The sequence below is a fragment of the Anolis sagrei genome, chromosome 5 (assembly GCF_037176765.1).
Source record: "Anolis sagrei isolate rAnoSag1 chromosome 5, rAnoSag1.mat, whole genome shotgun sequence".
Classification (NCBI taxonomy): domain Eukaryota; kingdom Metazoa; phylum Chordata; class Lepidosauria; order Squamata; family Dactyloidae; genus Anolis; species Anolis sagrei.
In genome coordinates, this window is record NC_090025.1 from 123,069,551 (window position 1) to 123,087,907 (window position 18,357).

General features: G+C 40.2%; 1 long non-coding RNA gene across 2 annotated transcripts; it reads left to right on the top strand.

The window, feature by feature from the left end:
* The first annotated feature begins 6,423 nt into the window (after positions 1-6,423).
* Positions 6,424-17,899, top strand: LOC132775395 (uncharacterized). Of its 2 annotated transcripts, XR_009631526.2 has the most exons (5): positions 6,424-6,623; positions 9,438-9,480; positions 15,587-15,641; positions 17,424-17,476; positions 17,597-17,899. It is a non-coding gene; the product is annotated as an uncharacterized lncRNA (long non-coding RNA). The 2 variants fall into 2 exon arrangements; XR_009631525.2 differs by lacking the exon at positions 17,424-17,476.
* Positions 17,900-18,357: the final 458 nt, after the last annotated feature.

The window sequence follows — 18,357 nt, forward strand, 5'->3', positions numbered from 1 at the left end:
CACACATTCATTTTGCATTGATCATAAACTTTCATAGAAAGGCTGTGCAGCAATTGCTGTGTTGTGTGGAACTCCAGAGACAGCAGTACTATAATGTATCCATTTATTTTCCTCCAAGGAGATTGTCTGGATTATGCTATGATCACCATAGCTACTAATGTTAGTAGTGCTTAATTTTATTCATAGCATTTAACTACAGTTGGCCTTCTGTATCCACATTCTGCATCAATAGATTCAATGACTTGAAAATATTTTTATAGTCTAGAAAGCAAACCTTTGAATTGTTCAGCATTTTAAATAAGGCACAGCACTTTACTACACCATCTAAATAATGGGATTTGAGAATCCACTGGTTATGATATTTATGGAAGTTCCTGAAACCAAACCATAGTGGATACTCAGGCCCTACTATACTCACATTGCAGTTCCAAATTAATTTTAACTAGGAATGTGCAACTGTTTCATCTGAGGTCTCAATAAGAATTAATGTGGAGTCAGTTTGGACAAATTTGAGCCAGCTTTGGATTGAATCGGATTAGTCCAATTTGGTTCTGGAATGGAACAACACACAATTCAAATGATTCAAATTGATCTAGAGGAAAAAAAACAAAACTATGCAAGAAAAGGACAGGCAGTGTGTCTTCCACATAACTATATAATGGAAATAGGCTTCACTCAATGACAGTCTTGATAGGGAAACCCGGTCAATAGATCTCATCAATCCTCTCTAATCACAGTGTTTAGGGGAGGAATTGTGTGAAATCATGGAACTATATAGTGGATTATCTCCACCTCTTTATTCTTTCTCTTGATGTAGCCATTGGTAGCACATCACTAAAAGACATATGCTGAGGGTATAGTCTACAGTTGCATCTACACTGCCATTTTTGAGGAATCTACTCTTAGAAGGAATCCACGTTACACATCAATTTATTATTATTTTACTGACACAAAAACACAGTATGTCACAGCAAACGAGATAAATATGCTGGATTTTGTATCACAAAATCACAAGTCAAACACTTCCCAAGCGTCTAGGACTGTGTATTTTCGAATTATGTGTGCAGATCCAAGTAAGGTAGCCTTTTGCAGTTGACAGATCATAATTTTGTCAGTCTTTATTGTTTCCAAATGCCAGATGACATCTTTTGGCATGGCACCCAGTGTGCTGATTACCATTGGGAATACCTGTACTGGTTTATGCCAGAGTCTTTGCAGTTCGATTTTGAAGTCCTGATAACGGCTGAGTTTTTCCTGTTGTGGTTATTGGTGCTGTTGTTGTTGTTGTTGTTGTTGTTGTTGTTGTTGTTGTTATTATTATTAAAAGCAAAAGTGGGTTTTATTGACAGCATGACCCAAAGCATTTTTTATGACAAATGCTTTTTCTCAAGGGAAATGTGTAAACCTGTCATTTGAAACAAATCTATATTCTACATTTAGTGCATCTCCTACCATTTTATTGTGTAAAATATTAACTATTGCAGCATGTTGTATATAACCTTAGAATCATAGAATTGGAAGGCACTACATAGTCCAACCCCCTGCCATGCAGAAAAAACACAAAGTACCCTGACAGATGGCCATCCAACCCCTGTTTAAAGACTCAAAGGAAGAAACTTCCACCACACTTTGAAGCAGGGAGTTACACTGTTGAACATCTTATACTAGCAGGAAGTTCTTCCTAATGTTCAATTGGAATTGTCTTTCTTGTAATTTGAATCTATTTCTCCTAGTTCTTCCATATGACATTCTTTCACATATTTATACATGGCTATCCTGTCTTCTCTCAGCCTTCTTTTCTGTAGGCTAAACAGAAAAGACTGCTGTTAGGAATAATGGATGCTGAAGTCCAAAACACCTGGAGGACCAAAGGGTGGGAACCACTGATCTAAGGCAATCATTTTAAAGAAAATTGCAACACTACTATCATTGCATTGTTTTGGGCTTAGAACTGAATAAAAGTGTGAATAGGTAAATCCTTCTGCTATTGTACTATGTTACAGACATTGCTAGAAACCGTGAGAATTGAAAGTAGCAGAAAATGTACCACTCACTCCATCCAGGTCATCATAAAGCCCCTCAAAAGCCCAGATGGATAGCTATTCTCAATTTATCTCACGTCTCTTTTCTCCTCATCATCTTTCAATACACCCTATCTTCTATATACAATTAGATTTTATGATATGAATAATTGATGGCAACTTTGTTTTACCGTAGCTCTCTGTCGTATCACTTCCTTTATTGCTGCACCAAAGGAGCCTTAAGAGGCTCCAAGATTTTGCTGAGGACTACATTTTCAAAGGATACCAGCTGCCTGTCTTTCCTTCTGTTTGATAATGTTTAAAAATCACCATGAAAGCCCAATGCTCCTTGTTGACAATGGTAATAACAGCAAGTTAGGAAGGGAAAGTCATGCTGGAATAAATGCACAATGGTTAGTAATGTGTAGCAAGAACACTAATCCCCCCCCCCCCCCCCGCACACTCCCCTTCATTATTCTGTTGTATGGATAAATAAAAAAATGAACACATCAATCAAGGTGGAAACAGCTTTCAACATCTCATTCCTTGCAATGTTAAAAATTTGGGAACTGATGGAAAATTTCATTTGGGTGACTAAAATTTGGTCGGAACCCCTTATTTTTCCCTGCAGAGCTAAACCCCTGTGAAACGGATATGTGGTTATGTGATGGTGTGATGATATAACTGTTACTGTTTTTAACCTGCTATGTATTTATGTTTTATACTGCTGTTTTCGTTGTGGCATCGAATTGCTGCCTATGTGAGTCCCCCCCGCCCCATGGTAAAATGCTGTAAATAAATAAGTAATTTATTTATTTATTTATTTATTTACTTTATTTGTATACCGCTGTTCTCAGGCGACTCACAGCGGTTAACAACAGTAGCAGCAAAAATTCAATGCGACAACAACAAGATATTAAAAACAATTAACACAATAACAGACTAATCAATTAACAACAATAACCATTCACTGGCATCTCATAACTGAAAACATGATCCAAACTCGTCATCCATTGTTCCATTCCTATATTCATTGCACTGCCTATTCAAACGCCTGTTCAAATAACCAGGTTTTCACTTTTCTCCGAAATACCATTAGCGATGGAGCCAATGTAATGTCCGTGGGAAGGGCGTTCCACAGCCGAGGGGCCACCACCGAGAAGGCCCTGTCTCTCATCCCCGTCAACCGAGCCTGTGTTGCAAGCGGGATCGAGAGCAGGGCCTCCCTGGAAGATCTAGTGGGTTCATAGGCAGAGATGCGATCGGATAGGTAACTTGGGCCGGAACCGTTTAGGGCTTTATAGGCCAATGCCAGCACTTTGAATTGAGCCCGGTAGCAAATTGGCAGCCAGTGGAGTTGGCGCAACAGAGGGGTTGTATGCTCCCTGCGCGCCGCTCCTGTTAGTATCATGGCTGCTGAACGTTGGACTAGTTGAAGCTTCCGAGCTGTCTTCAAAGGCAACCCCACGTAGAGAGCGTTGCAGTAGTCTAATCAGGATGTAACCAGAGCATGGACTACCGTGGCCAAGTCAGACTTCCCAAGGTACGGGCGCAGCTGGCGGACAAGCTTTAGCTGTGCAAATGCTCCCCTAGTCACCACTGAAACCTGGGGTTCCAGGCTCAGTGATGAGTCCAAGGTCACACCCAAGCTGCGAACCTGTGTCTTCAGGGGGAGTGTGACCCCATCCAGCACAGGCTGTAACCCTATGCCCTGTTCGGCCTTGCGACTGACCAGGAGTACCTCTGTCTTGTCTGGATTCAATTTCAATTTGTTCACCGTCATACAGACCGTCACAGCTGCCAGGCACCGGTTCAGGACCTTGACAGCCTCCTTAGTAGCAGGTGGAAAGGAGTGACAGAGTTGGACATCATCTGCATACAGATGACACCGTACTCCGAAACTCTGGATGATCTCTCCAAGCAGCTTCATGTAGATGTTAAACAACATGGGGGACAATATTGAGCCCTGAGGAACACCACAAGACAAAGGTTGTGGGGTTGAACAGGTGTCTCCCAGTAACACCTTTTGGGATCGACCCTCTAGGAATGACTGGAGCCACTGCAAAACAGTACTTCCAGAAACGGAAGACATGAAAGAAACAGTAGAAATGGTAGGAGCGAATTTCACACTCATATCTACAGGATATAGACCCCATTCATGAAAGCAGGACTTCAGACAGGGAGGGAGATAGAAACAGGCCTTGGTAAATAACATGGCCAGGAATGAAATGACCATAACCTGTCCTACTGCAAAGGGATGGTTGAAGCTGTGATCTGATATCCTTACTGTTAAGCAGCCAGCTACCACAGTCCAAGTACTAAGAAACCGTGATATCTTGGAGTTGTACACTGACAGTCCCAGTAGCTGATCAAATACAATTGTTCCAAATTGCTCTATGTGCTTCACTTTCTGAGTCTGTAGAAGGCAGACTGTGTTATCAGGAAACTGTTGGATTCCACAAACTATAAATCCAATATTTGTACCCCCTAAAGGCAGTGGCAGACTCAAAACTAGGCTAAAAGAAGTAAGAGGATCAGGTGTTGTTTCCCCCAAGCAACTTGTTTCTTCAGTACTTGCAGAGGGAAAACAGCTGCCTCTATTCCACAAAAGGAAAGCACTTTCATTTTATCAACTACTGAGAATAGTATGTAAGGACAAAAGGGTCACATCTCCAAATGTTACACTGCTGAATTTGCAGGATTCACCAATGTAAAAATTATAGTACCTTCAAAGGTCCACACTCTGTTAAGTGTTGCTTTTATATATATTATTCACTCGTTGGGGCAATAAACAAGCCTTGCAAATCACACATCTCCATTAAATCCAGAACACTAATGTCTCTTTTATTCTACCATTTGTCATTTTTAGACACATTTTTTAATCCACAAATTCAGCACCAGTCTTGCTAAGAGATGCTGACTCTGTTGGGCAAAGTAGATGTCAGAGATAATTTGGTGTAGTGGTTACAGCAGGGGTGTCAAACTCCAAGTGTGTGCGCGTGCACAGATTTAAGTAAGGTGGCCTTTTGCAGTTGACAGATCGAGATTTTGTCAATGTTTATTGTTTCCAAATGCCGGCTGAGATCTTTTGGCACGTCACCCAGTGTGCCGATCACCACTGGGCCACCTGGAGTGGTTTATGCCAGAGCCTTTGCAGTTTGATTTTGAGGTCTTGATAACGGCTGAGTTTTTCCTGTTGTTTTTCCTCAATGCGACTGTCACCTGGTATGGCAACATCAATAATCCAGACTTTTTTCTTTTCCACAATCGTGATGTCATTATTATTATTATTATCATCATCATCGTCATCATCATCAAAAAAACTGTGATGGTGAATCCTCTTTTTCCAACAGCTATTCATGCCCTCAGCCTGCCTTATCCTCCCCATCCTCTCTCTAGCCAGGAGGGGTTTGCCAGCATCAGTACAGGGAGGACAGTAAAGGTGAGCTGGAGCAACACAGACTTCTGGTCTCAGTTATTTTTGCCACTAGTTCCACATTTTTTTAAAATAACTAATGTCTACCATTAATATTATGTATGGAAATGTGAAGTTGATACAAACATCTTTTCTAAACTTTCAACCAGCATTTTGCTCATAGAGCTAAAGCGATTAAAAAGAACATGAAAATAAAAGATCTATATCCTTACTGTCAACACATATGCTGTTTCATAGTAGAGTAGTTAATGCAGACAGTTATCTCACAGAAATTAAAAGCTTCATTCCTTCACCACTTTCAAATGTGCATCATTTCATGTTCTCACCCTGCACCAAATTCTTTTTAACCACCTTCACTGTTTGTGTATGAAAGGATGGTTAAAATATGCAATGAATAGCCAAGCTGCATTAAGCCATCTCTGAAAGCTGTAGAAATCACTCAACTGGATTCCTACTGCATTTTCATTATGACATTAACCTTTCAGAGAGCATTGCATTCTTTCCCTAATGCAAACTTGCTTGCTTGGATTTGTGCTTTTAAGGATCTGGAGTAATTTTTATCCCTTAATTAGATGTCACACGGTGTATGTATATAATGGAAAATTGTATCTATAGCTTAGGAAAACGAACCCATCTGCTATGCAGTTGGCAAATGCATGCATAACTCTGTGTTGTTGAGGATAGTGATAGATAGTCTAATTCTCTCTCTCCATGGAAGGCTGGACTATCAATCTTGGCATAATTTGGTTTGATGGCTTCTGGAAATTAGCGTTGCCCTAGCAAGAAAAAGCATGTTTACAACAGAAACCTGCTGAGATCAAATGCCTTAAGAACTATAGATCCTGGAAAAAATGTTAAGTCTTATTATACAGATAAGTAATTGAAGGAATGTTAATTCTGTATTTACTAGAAATGAGTATACAATATAAATAACAAGGCTACAGTCTTTTCTCAGGAATGTATAAATGGTGAACAGCACCATTTACAGTTGTATCATTCCTTTGCATGCTTTATTTGGTGATACATACTATGGAGGAAAAGAGGCAATAATTCAAGAGGTATCTGAGCCTAGATGCCTCACAATAGCACAGTAAAAATACCTATCTGAAATACCCGTCCTCCCCTGAGTTCTCTGGATTTCTGATGAGGTGCAGAATCTGGATGCGGTAAGATGTCTTTTTACTGAATGGTGGATACTAGAAAAGACATACTCTTTCAGTCTCATCACATTAAAGCATGAATCCACTTTAAATCTGATTTCTACCTTCTTCAGAATTCTGGGGTTTGTAGTTCAGTGAGGCTGTTAAATGCTCCTCCCTAAACTACAAATCCCAGAATTCTGCAGGAGGCAGAAACTGGATTTATAGTGGATTCATCCTCTGATGTGGTGAAATAGTTTGTCTAGTAAAGAAAAACTATTCATAAAGAATTGCGGCTGCCAACCTAGCAGTTCAAAAACATGCAAATATGAGTAGATCAATAGGTACTGCTCTGGCAGTACCTATTGCAGTCATGCTGGCCACATGACCTTGGAGATGTCTATGGACAATGCTGGCTCTTTGGCTTAGAAATGGAGATGATCACCAACTCCCAGAGTCGGACATGACTGGACTTATTGTCAGGGAAAAAACTTTACCTTTACCTAAAGAATCATGTTTTGGGATGTTTGCATTTTAGTTAAGTCCTCCCTGCTCCCTGGAGTCTCTTTGCCCTCTCCTTGAGGAAAAAATTAGCTGCCACTGAATGTGTGACTAGCTCCCTTTCCCCAGAAGAAGAAGTTGATGGTTGACAGCAAAGTTTTGGTTTTTGGAGTATTTTGAAATTATATGTAAGGGAGGCTTAACTGGTACTACAAATACAGACACAATGGAAATAATTCTACATCCATCCACATAGTTCATTGAGACAGTTTTCTGGAAGAGGAGCTCCCATGTATATATTTTTTTCCAAAGTTAGGCTGATGTAAATGGAATGTCTCCAAAGGTTAGGCTGCATATGTGGAAAAAAAAGGGGGGGGGGGAAAGGGAATGCAGGAGGTTGGTTTTGAACCATCTTCAGCTCAAAGCTCAAAAAACATAAATAGGATTTATAACATGCTATACAGCACCATCTTTGCCTCTTAGTTCTTCATTTTATCTGGAAGATTTAATCCCAGAAGAGGCATGTGCCAAGTAAGGCTCAAAGGCAAGACAGTATACTTATTTGCTGAGCACATTTTCATTAAACACATCAAGACTAGGGTAACACTAGGTGGAAAAGTCAATCATTAAATTACAACTCCCAATATTTTACAGGCAACATAGATGGTATGGATTAGATGGCAAAAGTACACCCCCATACACCCCCATACATACTGCAGTACACATCAAACTGGAAACAGAGCATTAAAAACTCACCAGAAAGTCCAGAACAAGCAGGTGATGTGCTACAGCCCATCAGAGTATATTCCATGCAGGGTGCATTACCTTTACAACAGGCTACTCCTAATGAAAGAGCCAACATGATGCAATAGTTTGAGTGTTGGACTATGACTCTGGAGACCAGAGTTTGAATTCCCACTAGCCATGGAACCCACTTAATGATACACTGTCAGCCCCAGATGAAGGCAAAGGCAAAGCCCACCCCCAACTAATATTTTCAGGAAAACTCTGTAATTGGTTTCCCTTAGGGTCATCCTACATCAGAAACAACTTAATGAAAACTATTAGAACTTATTTGTTTATAAAGAGGAACACAATAGCAAACCTCTGATTCACTTGTTCTAATATGATATGTTAAGTAGGCATGAGCAAACTTTTTTGCCCTGGGGCCACTTTATGGGCCTTGCTGTAAGGGCTGGGTTGGGAGGTGGTGTGTGTGTGTTTGGGGGGGGGGGGGGCAGAAAAGTCAGGGTGGTGGTCCAGAAGCGGGGAGGGTTGTGGGCTGGAAGAGCTAGAGCCTTAGAGGGGCTGGTAGAGGGAAGGGGTGGTTCTGTCTCTAGGGAGACAAACACGTCACTGTCAAGCACAATTGTCAACAATGTGTTCCTCTCCTCAGCTCTTTTCTGGGATCTGGGAAAACAGCAGCCTATCTTCCCCTGGGATCAGGGGAGGGAGACAAACACACCATTGCTAAGTGCTCTCCAGAGAGTACTTGGAAGAGCTGTGTGTCTGCCTCGGCCCTCCTCTCAGCCTGGAGACGTGATGGGCCACTGCATCCACGTACTGAAAGGGAGGCCAAAGCAGATGGAGGCTGGGGCATAGAACCCAAAGGGTCATGTCTGGCCCATGGGCCTGAATTTGCCCATGTCTGTGTTAAAGCCAGAGAATAACCTGAAAAGTGACAATACATGCAAATTCACATATGTGAAGATCTTGCATTGGATGACATCATGTTCAGTGGTCAGTCTTAAGAATCTGGGTACTTTCAGATTCAGTTCATAAAATCATGTATGGAGCAAGGCACATCTCAGCATGCACGATATATTGCAATATCAGGTTTCTCCATATTTACATCCCATGGGAATAATTTAAAAGGCCATTTCTCCAAAGTAGAAGCCTACTGCAAATCTGATCCTGACTGCATGGGTCATAGAGTTAGATAACATTTTTCTACAGTTCACCTAGTTTGCCCAATGCAAAAGTGCAGGTTGTCCAAGCAAGCTGTTTTTGCTTTTAAGTGAGAGAGAACACATTTTCCCCTCCCATGAACTTTCTTGTAGAAATATATAAAGATATATTAATTTGAGGCATTTCCTAATCAGTAGCAAAACTGTCTTCCTGTCATTCGCTTCTCCTTGGGAGACCTGGCACAGGGTTTCAAAACACATTATTGTCATGGGCAGTTGCAGGAGGGAGGTTAATTTGAATGTACTTTGTCAGTAGAAATTGTCTCCTGGTATGAGTAACGCTTCATTTTACATGCTGAAGATGCTTTCAGACATCTGATTCATACAGATAATCTCCAGAACATGTTGACATGACACCTTCTACACTTTACAGAATGTCTGGAGCCCACTCACTTGATGGCAGTCTTCAAAATAAGGTAGGGAAAGGCATGTTTCCAAGAGGAAAAAAATACATTATGGAAAACATGAAAGTAGAATGTATCCAGATAGCTGTTAGTAATCACTTCAGTAAACTGCCTTCTGCATTTGTAAGAAAAAAGCCGTATTAAGATAACTAAAACTGGGCCTTGTCTAGAGATTGAAAGAGGAGATTCACAGTGTACACAAGTGTCCTTCCATCAGTCACTGCATTTTCTTCTAACAGGTGTCTGCACAGAACTATGATATGGATCGTGTATACAAATACTGTTTCACGTGATCAGGAAAGAGTTTAAAAGAGGCCAGGTATCTACAAGTTGTACAATATGGAGTGGAACAAAGAGGTACCCCTTGATACATAAGCTGAACAAGGATGTTTCTAACCATTTATAAAAATTAAAATAAGAACATGATTATGGTGTTGCTGGGTAAAACCAAAAGTCCGTGTTAACCAACATGCTCCTTCCAATATCTTAAAGGGGTCAAAAATGCAGGCCATGATGATATCTGTTTAATTTTTAATTTCAGCATACAACAGTCAGAAAAATTGGGTGAGCTATATTCTTTGAACTTGTCTACAAGAGTATATATTTGCATGAGGAAATACCTACTTCTCTGATGTAATGCTTCATCAGTTACAGTGAGATACAGCTGTACTTCATACATGACTTAAACACTTGTCTATAAGTCAATCTCAAGTATAAGTCAAGAGCAAATTTTGAGGCCAAAATTATGGATATTGCTATGACCTGTGGATTCGTTGAAGGCCATTCTATGGAGCAGTGAAAGTGTTGCTGAGTTTTCATAGAACCATAGAGTTGGAAGAGACCACAAGAACCATCCATTCCAACCTCCTGCCATGCAGGGACACATAAATGGAGTGTTCAGATGGTCAAAAAAGTGTCCTGGGATTACCAATACATTCGCTAGTTTCAGCTAGTTTCTATAATAAGTACCTTGCTTTCATCTGATATAATGCTCTATTTTTAGCCCATTTTCCTCTCACACTGAAGCTTTCCGCTAGATTGAAAGGCTAGTATTTATGATGTTTTAATAATGACAATGCATCCAAGGATCTCCATATAGATCAATGGTTCTCAAGCTGTGGATCCCCAGTATTTTACACTACAAATCCCAGAAATCCCAGCCAGTTTATCAACTTTTAGGATTTCTGGAAGTTGTAGACCAAAACATCTGGGGACCCACAGGCTGAGAACCAGTGAGATAGATAGACAGATAGATTGGGGGGGGGGGGGGGTGTCAGGGGAATGAGCGACTACCTCTCAGGTTTTCTAGAGAGAAGCTTTGTCTGAATTTTCATTTCTCAATAGGTTTATATCACTTTTACTTATATTACAGTAGGTCCAGAAACAGTAGTGAATAAAGCATAGCGATTTGTGGCTTGAGGTGAAGGACAAAATGGAATCGCCTTCCCCAGAAAACATACAGAAGATATCTGGACTGACATTTGAAAATTAGTCGAACTTTTGTCATTTGAAAAAGTGTCTTCCATCCAGGGGCGGCTCAACCCATTATGCAAAGTAAGCATTTGCAGTATAGTTGATTTTGCCCAGGAGTGCTCTTGAGGCGCTCTTGGGGGAAAATAGACCTTGACATATGCGAGTTGTAGTTACTGGGATGTATAGTTCACCTACAATTAAAGAGCATTCCGAACTCCATAGAACTCCCACACAAACAGAAAATATATATCAGTGATTGGTTGGGGGGGGGGGTGCCAAAATAATGTTTGCTTACCGTTGAAAATTACCTAGGACCGCCTCTGCTTCCATCACACCTTATTATTAAAGGTGAAGATAAGACCAAGTGGTATACAAAGCTCTGTTCTTTTCATAAGCAAACATCTGAAGAGTTCAAGAAGCTATCACCAATTTCCCTCAGCATCTAATAAACCTGTAACTTCTGCCTAGTGATAAGGCTAGCCTAGCAGAGGGCTGTCACGGCATCTTTCAGTTCTCTTCCTTCCTTTATAAAATGTAATAAAACATATACTGTCTTCATTCCAGAACTCATCTTGTTAGACATTTTCCTGACCCATCCAGGCAGATTGGTCGGTTTCCCAGCTCTGCAGTACAGACATTGAAAGTTTGCCATGTCTGGAAATTGAGGATAAATTTTGAAGCCTTTCTCCAGTTTTATTTTGAAAGCTGGCACCTCATGAAGCTTTTAACTTAATTAAATCAGCCCTTAATCTCCCTTCCTTATTTATAGGCTTTGGAGAATGTAGAAGAATATTGTCCTGGGCAGAGTGTTAAAATTAACAGCTGATGCTCAAAACAGGAAGCAGCGAATTTTTTGTTACTAAGCCCAGATCAATTGTGGATTTTAAAATTAGTGTTGATTTTGCCAAATAATCTGTTTGAATAGACAATACTATTAGATCTAGTTTACTGGAATGTAATATTTCAGTAGGATATCAAAAAAATATGCTACATGCATTTAGTTATCTTTAACTCTATATTTGTTCAATGTATTGTCGAAGGCTTTCATGGCCGGAATCACTGGGTTGTTGTAGGTTTTTCCGGGCTGTATGGCCATGTTCTGGAGGCAATTTTTCTCCTGACGTTACACCTGCATCTATGGCAAGCATCCTCAGAGGTAGTGAGGTCTGTTGGAAGTAGGAAAAATGGGTTTATATATCTGTGGAATGACCAGGGTGAGACAAAGGACTTTTGTCTTCTGGGGCTATATTTGTTGTTGTTTTATGCCTTCAAGTTATTTCTGACCAATGTTAACACTAAGGCAAAACTATCTCAGATTTTTCTTGACAAAATTTGTTTGGGGATTTATTTAACTTTATCTGAGGATGCTCCCACAGTGATGCTATTATGAAGTTTGGAGGTAGATGAAAACAAACCAATTTTGCTTTGTAGCACCTACATAAACACCATAGGCTGGGATGGTAGGTACTAGGGGTGTACACAATTTAGTTTTTATGTACCAGATTTGAATGACTTAGCAGATTCAGTTGCCGAATGCATGAAAATGAGCATGGCTCAAGGCAACTGAAGCCATAGCCAGTACAGATCACAGCAGCCAGATCTTTTCAGCGAATGGTGGCTAATAATGGGGACCAATGGGGCTTAGCGGCACTCTATCTGAGGCGGAAGTGGTGGTGTGTGGGCAGGTTACCCTGTGAGTGTGTTTCTCACTTTCTTTCTCAGCCAATCAGATGCCTGATTTTCTATGTCCATCAATTCTCCTCCTGTCTTGTGGTGTGCACTTGGGACTTCAGTTCCCAGAACTGTGTTTTTTTAAATGTTATGATAAAAACTTTAAAAAATTCCAAAACATCAGTGGATTAGTGAAACATTCTGAAAATTGGCAGTCTTGCAGAAGTACATGTAGCCTACAAGTGAGGTGAGCTTCATGCTAGTAAGCCTAAATATGACAGAGAAATGAGCCTCTAAATTTTCCCCATTGGCAGCAATGGACCGAATCTTTCCAGAATAAAAACAGAATCCACTTCCAAATTTGGGAAGTTCCCTAAAAATGGAATAAGGGGACAGCCGAAAACCAGGCACCAAAACCAGTACAGGTTTTTGCCAAATTGCACACCCCTAGTAGCTACTGATTGTGGATCAGAACTGATCCTGGGAATCTCTTTCTTTAACCCATCTGTTGAGATGCACAGATGCACATCAGCATGTCCATTCAGGATCAGCGCTGGACAGTGGTGGGATACAGGAAATAATAACAAAGGAGCTGATAAAGAGAGTCCCCATGGTAATGATGTGGTTTCCCTGCTGGGCAGGCCCGTAGCCAGGATTTTGATTTGGGAGGGGCTGAGTTTGATTCAGGGGGGGGGGGGTGAGTCTGAGTGAAAGAGGGTCTACCCTAGCAATCCTTTTGTATCATTACCCCAATACCCCCATGCATATGGAATATATTGAGCATAGTGATCAGATCATGATATGAATAAACATAACAGTTTAAATAATGCATCAGTAAGGCCTTCTCGCAGACCGCCATGAGAATTTGGGGGGGGGGGGGCTGAAGCCCCTCAAGCCCCCCTCCCCCACTACATGCTTGCTGCTGGGGGAGTACTTATTTACCTTCTGGCCAGAGTGTTTCAGTATTTTTAAAAATGTGTCAGCATTAGAGGTATCTTGATAAGTGCTTACATTTTCATATGCCGGTTTCGAACTCTGCATGAAATATACTCTGACCGGCTGCAGTGTATTATCTGTCGTATACCAGACGTTCTGGTGCACTTTTTTAACATGCTGTTTCAGGCTTAATGTGTGCAACAACGTGCATTATAGGGTGTGCACTTTGTGGACACCCCACCCTTGAGCTGTCTTCAAGCTGCATTGTATGGTCTGCATAGATGCACCTTGAGGCTGAAAGAGTGAGACTTGCCAAATGCCATCCAATGGGTTTCACAACTGAGTCGGGATTTGAACCCAAGTCCAATGATCAAACCACTTCATCACAGTGTTTAATTTGCTTTGCACTGGAAAGACTTTTTAAATCATACAAGTCTTTCTGATGGAGATGTAGAGCCACCTGTCTCAAAGTAAACACAGAAGCCCTAAAAAAGCAGACACTTTTCGGAATTATAGCTTGATATATGCTTTTGAATAAAATATGTTTTGGACTGTACAGCAGAAAGTATTAGCAGCTTCACTGACGAAGGAATATTTTTATTTCCTGACTTTTCAAGCATACAAGGTATTAGATGTAAACTATTGGTTTCAGCTAGATAGTCAAAGGTTGTTGTTGTTTAAAAAAAATGCTCTTAAAGGATACATATGCCATCAAGATCTCTTTACAAAAAATCTGGTATTTTTCAGAGGAGTGTTTTATTATTCTTTTTCTTCCATTGTAAATACATGCTTTATAAGAAAATGACACTTGCTTTGCAAGCAAAATTTTTACTACTGGCAAAATGTAACCCATCCTTGCCTTACCCCAAAGAAGAGTTCAAAACGTCTCTTCTAAAACCTTCCTTTGGACTGGAAGTTTGAGCTGTCACCTCCCATTCTTTCCTGTCTTAAGCATTTTTATAAAACATGACCTAATGGGTGCACTCTCCTTTTCTTTCTTCCATAGCTATTGTGAAACCTGAAGCCCCTGTGACATTTCAGCTTCAGCCTGGCTTCAATTCTGTTGTTTTCAGAAGGAAGCCCATTTTGTAACAGGAAGCATCTAAAATCAGTATAAAAGGACCCATGTTTGATTCTGGGGTTGGATCTTTCAATCCATTTCTTTTCCATTGCATGTGAAGTCTCACACTGAGGGGAAAAGTGGGGGGAAAAGTGACAGCCTCAAAATATAATTGATAATTGAAAAGTTGTGACTCTGTTCCTACAGAATCTTGCAATGTATAGTTTAGTGAGGTATTTAAAGTTCTTTGTTGGGGAGCTCTAGAGCTACAGTTCAGAGGAGTTCAGAGGTCTCCAACTCCAGTATCTCACTAAAGTACAAATCCTAGAATTCCATAGGATGGAACCCGGCAGTTTAAATGAAATCAACTTGATAGAACTATTCCTGACTGCAAAGTATTCTCTGCCTCATCTTAAATTAGAGGGATCATCTTTCCATCTCAAATATTTCCATATCGACTTGATTCAGTTATCACTCTGTATTTTGTCAATTTCATTGCAGTCCTCAGACACTGACAGCTGGAAATTTGGGAACTGTCATTTCTATGTATGCCAGAACAAGGGAAGTTGCCAGCAGAAGAGAAAAGGCCACACATTGTCTTGAAAAAGGCAATTTAAAGCTTTCTTTTTGGGTCACAGCACCCAGAATTCCATGATATGCTGGAGATTCTGTGACCGTCCCAGCTTCAAACCCCTCTGACACCCCCTCCTGAACCCCTCAGGGGTCCCGACCCCCATGTTGAGAAACACTGCCCTAGAGAATGTTACTGTTTCATGCACAATTAATAAAACAAAAGGAACAAAACAACAAATAAAACAAAAGAAACAAATACTGTGCACACCACTAATATCCACTTGCTATCAGATCAGAAATAGAAATGTGTGAAGCATGAACAAAGACATATTCTGTAGGTTTGAGGAACTTCCTGGATTAGGGTAACACCCTCTTTCCTTTCCTTTCCTTTCTTTTTTTGCACAGATTTCCACTTCGACTGCCAAGACTTTAAGGACACTTAGAACTGAGGGAATAAGGTGTGAGTATGAACCATCAATATGTTCACTTCCAAATGATTTCATTGACATCTCTTGACACTTAAATAGATTTTCCCCATATTTCATTTACTTTCTTGAATGCAGTGAAACATGGTATCCACTCTATTTCTTAGCCAACCAGCTTATGCTAAACTAATACAATCCAGTTAATCCAATTACTTTTAAAATTTTTAAATCATATAATTACAGCAATTTGACAATAAGCCAAGTGTCTAGCACAACAGACTCAGATCTTAGCTCTTGAGGTAGAGTGCTAATCATGGTACAGTTGGGCTGAGCATCTGTGGTGTGAACTTGCATAATATTTGATGCAATATCTTCTGGCATTGGGGGTGGGTGGGAATGTAGCAGCCATAGCTTTTCTTTTTCCTCCTTCCTTACATTGTCCTCAATGTAATTAATTAGACCCAACTAGAGTAGATCCATTGTATCAATTGTTGAATTGTAAATCAACATGTAGGTAAATGTCATTGATTTGATGGGTCGACTTTAGTTGAAAGTAACGGGACTATTGAAGCATGAATCTGTCATGCTTAAATCCTAATTCTCTGGTTGTAAATTAAGATTTTAAGAGCACCTCTACACTGACCAGTTATCCCAAAAGTGGGGGAGGCAAATTGGCTCTATTGTGGCTAAAGGATACATGGACCTAATTCAGGTTGATTCAGCGCTAAATGGTGTTAGCAAAAGCCATGGGTTGTGTCGAATCCTCCCCAAGAATCTCTGGCAAACTATGACTTTGGGCCTGTGTAAACAGACTCAAACTAAGTTACAGGACAAAGAAAGCACTTATTTCTTTATAATAACCTACTATGGAAAGAGTGAAGAATGTAAAGTTCTTCAAATTTTCAACTGAAAGCAGAAGCAATACTGACAGGCTATAGTCCACCATCATCTGGAGCACTATGCATTTCCTCATCCATGTGATACTACTGGCCCTTGGCAGTTGTGCTTTCTGAATAAGATTCCAGATCTATGACTTCATGTCCAACCAAAGAATGCTTATAATTTTCATTGTTGCTGTTTTAATGAATTTTAATGTATTATTTTAACTATGTTGATTGGGCTTGGCTCCTTCAGGGAGATGGAGGCGGGGTACAAAAATAAAGTTGTTGTTGTTGTTATTATTATTATTATTATTATTATTATTATTATTATTATTATTTGAAATACAACAAGATGAGTCCACAACAGACAAGATCACTCTGCTGGCAGTTGTATTGGTTCACAAGTCAGACACTTCCCAAGTGTCTAGGACTGTGTGATGTATTGGCGAATAATGCGTGCAGATCCCAGTAAAGTGGCCTTCTGCAGATGGCAGATGGTAATCTTGTCAGTGCCGATTGTGTTTAAGGTCTTTAGGCACTTCAGCCAGTGTGCCGATCACCACTGGGACCACCTTTACTGGCTTGTGCTAGAGTCTTTGCAGTTCAATCTTTAAATCCTCATATCGTGTCAGCTTTTCCAGTTGTTTCTCTTCAATCCTGCTGTCATCTGGGATTGCAACATCGACAATCCATACTCTTTTTTTTAACACAATTGTGAGGTCAGGAGTATTGTGCTCCAAAACCTTGTCTGTCTGAATTCGGAAGTCCCAGAGTAGTTTCCATGTTCATTTTCTGTAACTTTTTCCAGCTTGTGATGCCACAAGTTCTTTGGCAGGTGCTATTTGTGGCACAGGTTCCAATGAATCATCTGAGCAATGGTGTTGTTGTTGTTATTGTTATTATTGTTATTATTTTTATTATTATTATTAATTTCAGAAACTGTTGTGGGTTTGCCACTGAGTAAGATACTTGACAGGAAGGTGTAGCTGGTAAGTGGAACTGTACAATAGATGTTTTTCAGAAATCTATTTGTCATCTATATTTATCTATTTCAAATGTTTATTTCTAGGGATGATGAAATAAATGAGTCATACTTTTTTTCTTAACAGTTGGTGACTGGTGTTACCAATGATGCAATGGATTTTGAAGATACATGAATACAGGGTGAACAGGAAGAAATGTGCCAAGAGGAACATCAAGCAAACCCTTGTCATGACCACCTTCCATCTGGAAATCTGTGTCCTTGGTGTGAAAGACCGCATGGATCCACAACTGATCTTCCCAGTCATTTATGGATCCACCACCAGACTCTACCTCTGGAAGACAATTGTACCCAGTCATGAATGAACACCCATGAGAATTGTTTCAAACTGCAATAAATCATCCCAGACCTCTTCTAGACAACTTTTTTCTGCCACTATCTGACAAAGCAACCGAAGAACCAAAGTGATTTTACAATATAATTTAATTTCATAAATCTATTGCTGAACTTGCTGTTCAGCATAATCTTCACAATCCTATTCTTCATTTTGTCAAACAGACTGATTGTTTGACACCCTATGAAGAAATAAAGATGTGTTCCACTAGATGGCACTGATGTATCCCAAAACACTTGAAAAATTGTCCTGCAGTGATGCTTCCCTTATTATGTGAACATTTATTCTGTGCTAACAGTATTCTGGAGACGTGCAGAACATAAAGGTGACACTGCTTCTAACCACAAGGTTTAGTCCCTAAAGAGGCAGAGAAACCAAGGTTGGGGGTGAAATAAGTACATTTGGGAGTTGTGGCTAGTTGTATGGATGCATTTAGGGTAATATAACATCTGGGTAGAAAGAGCAGTTGAGAGTTCATTGGGAGGTTTACTGGC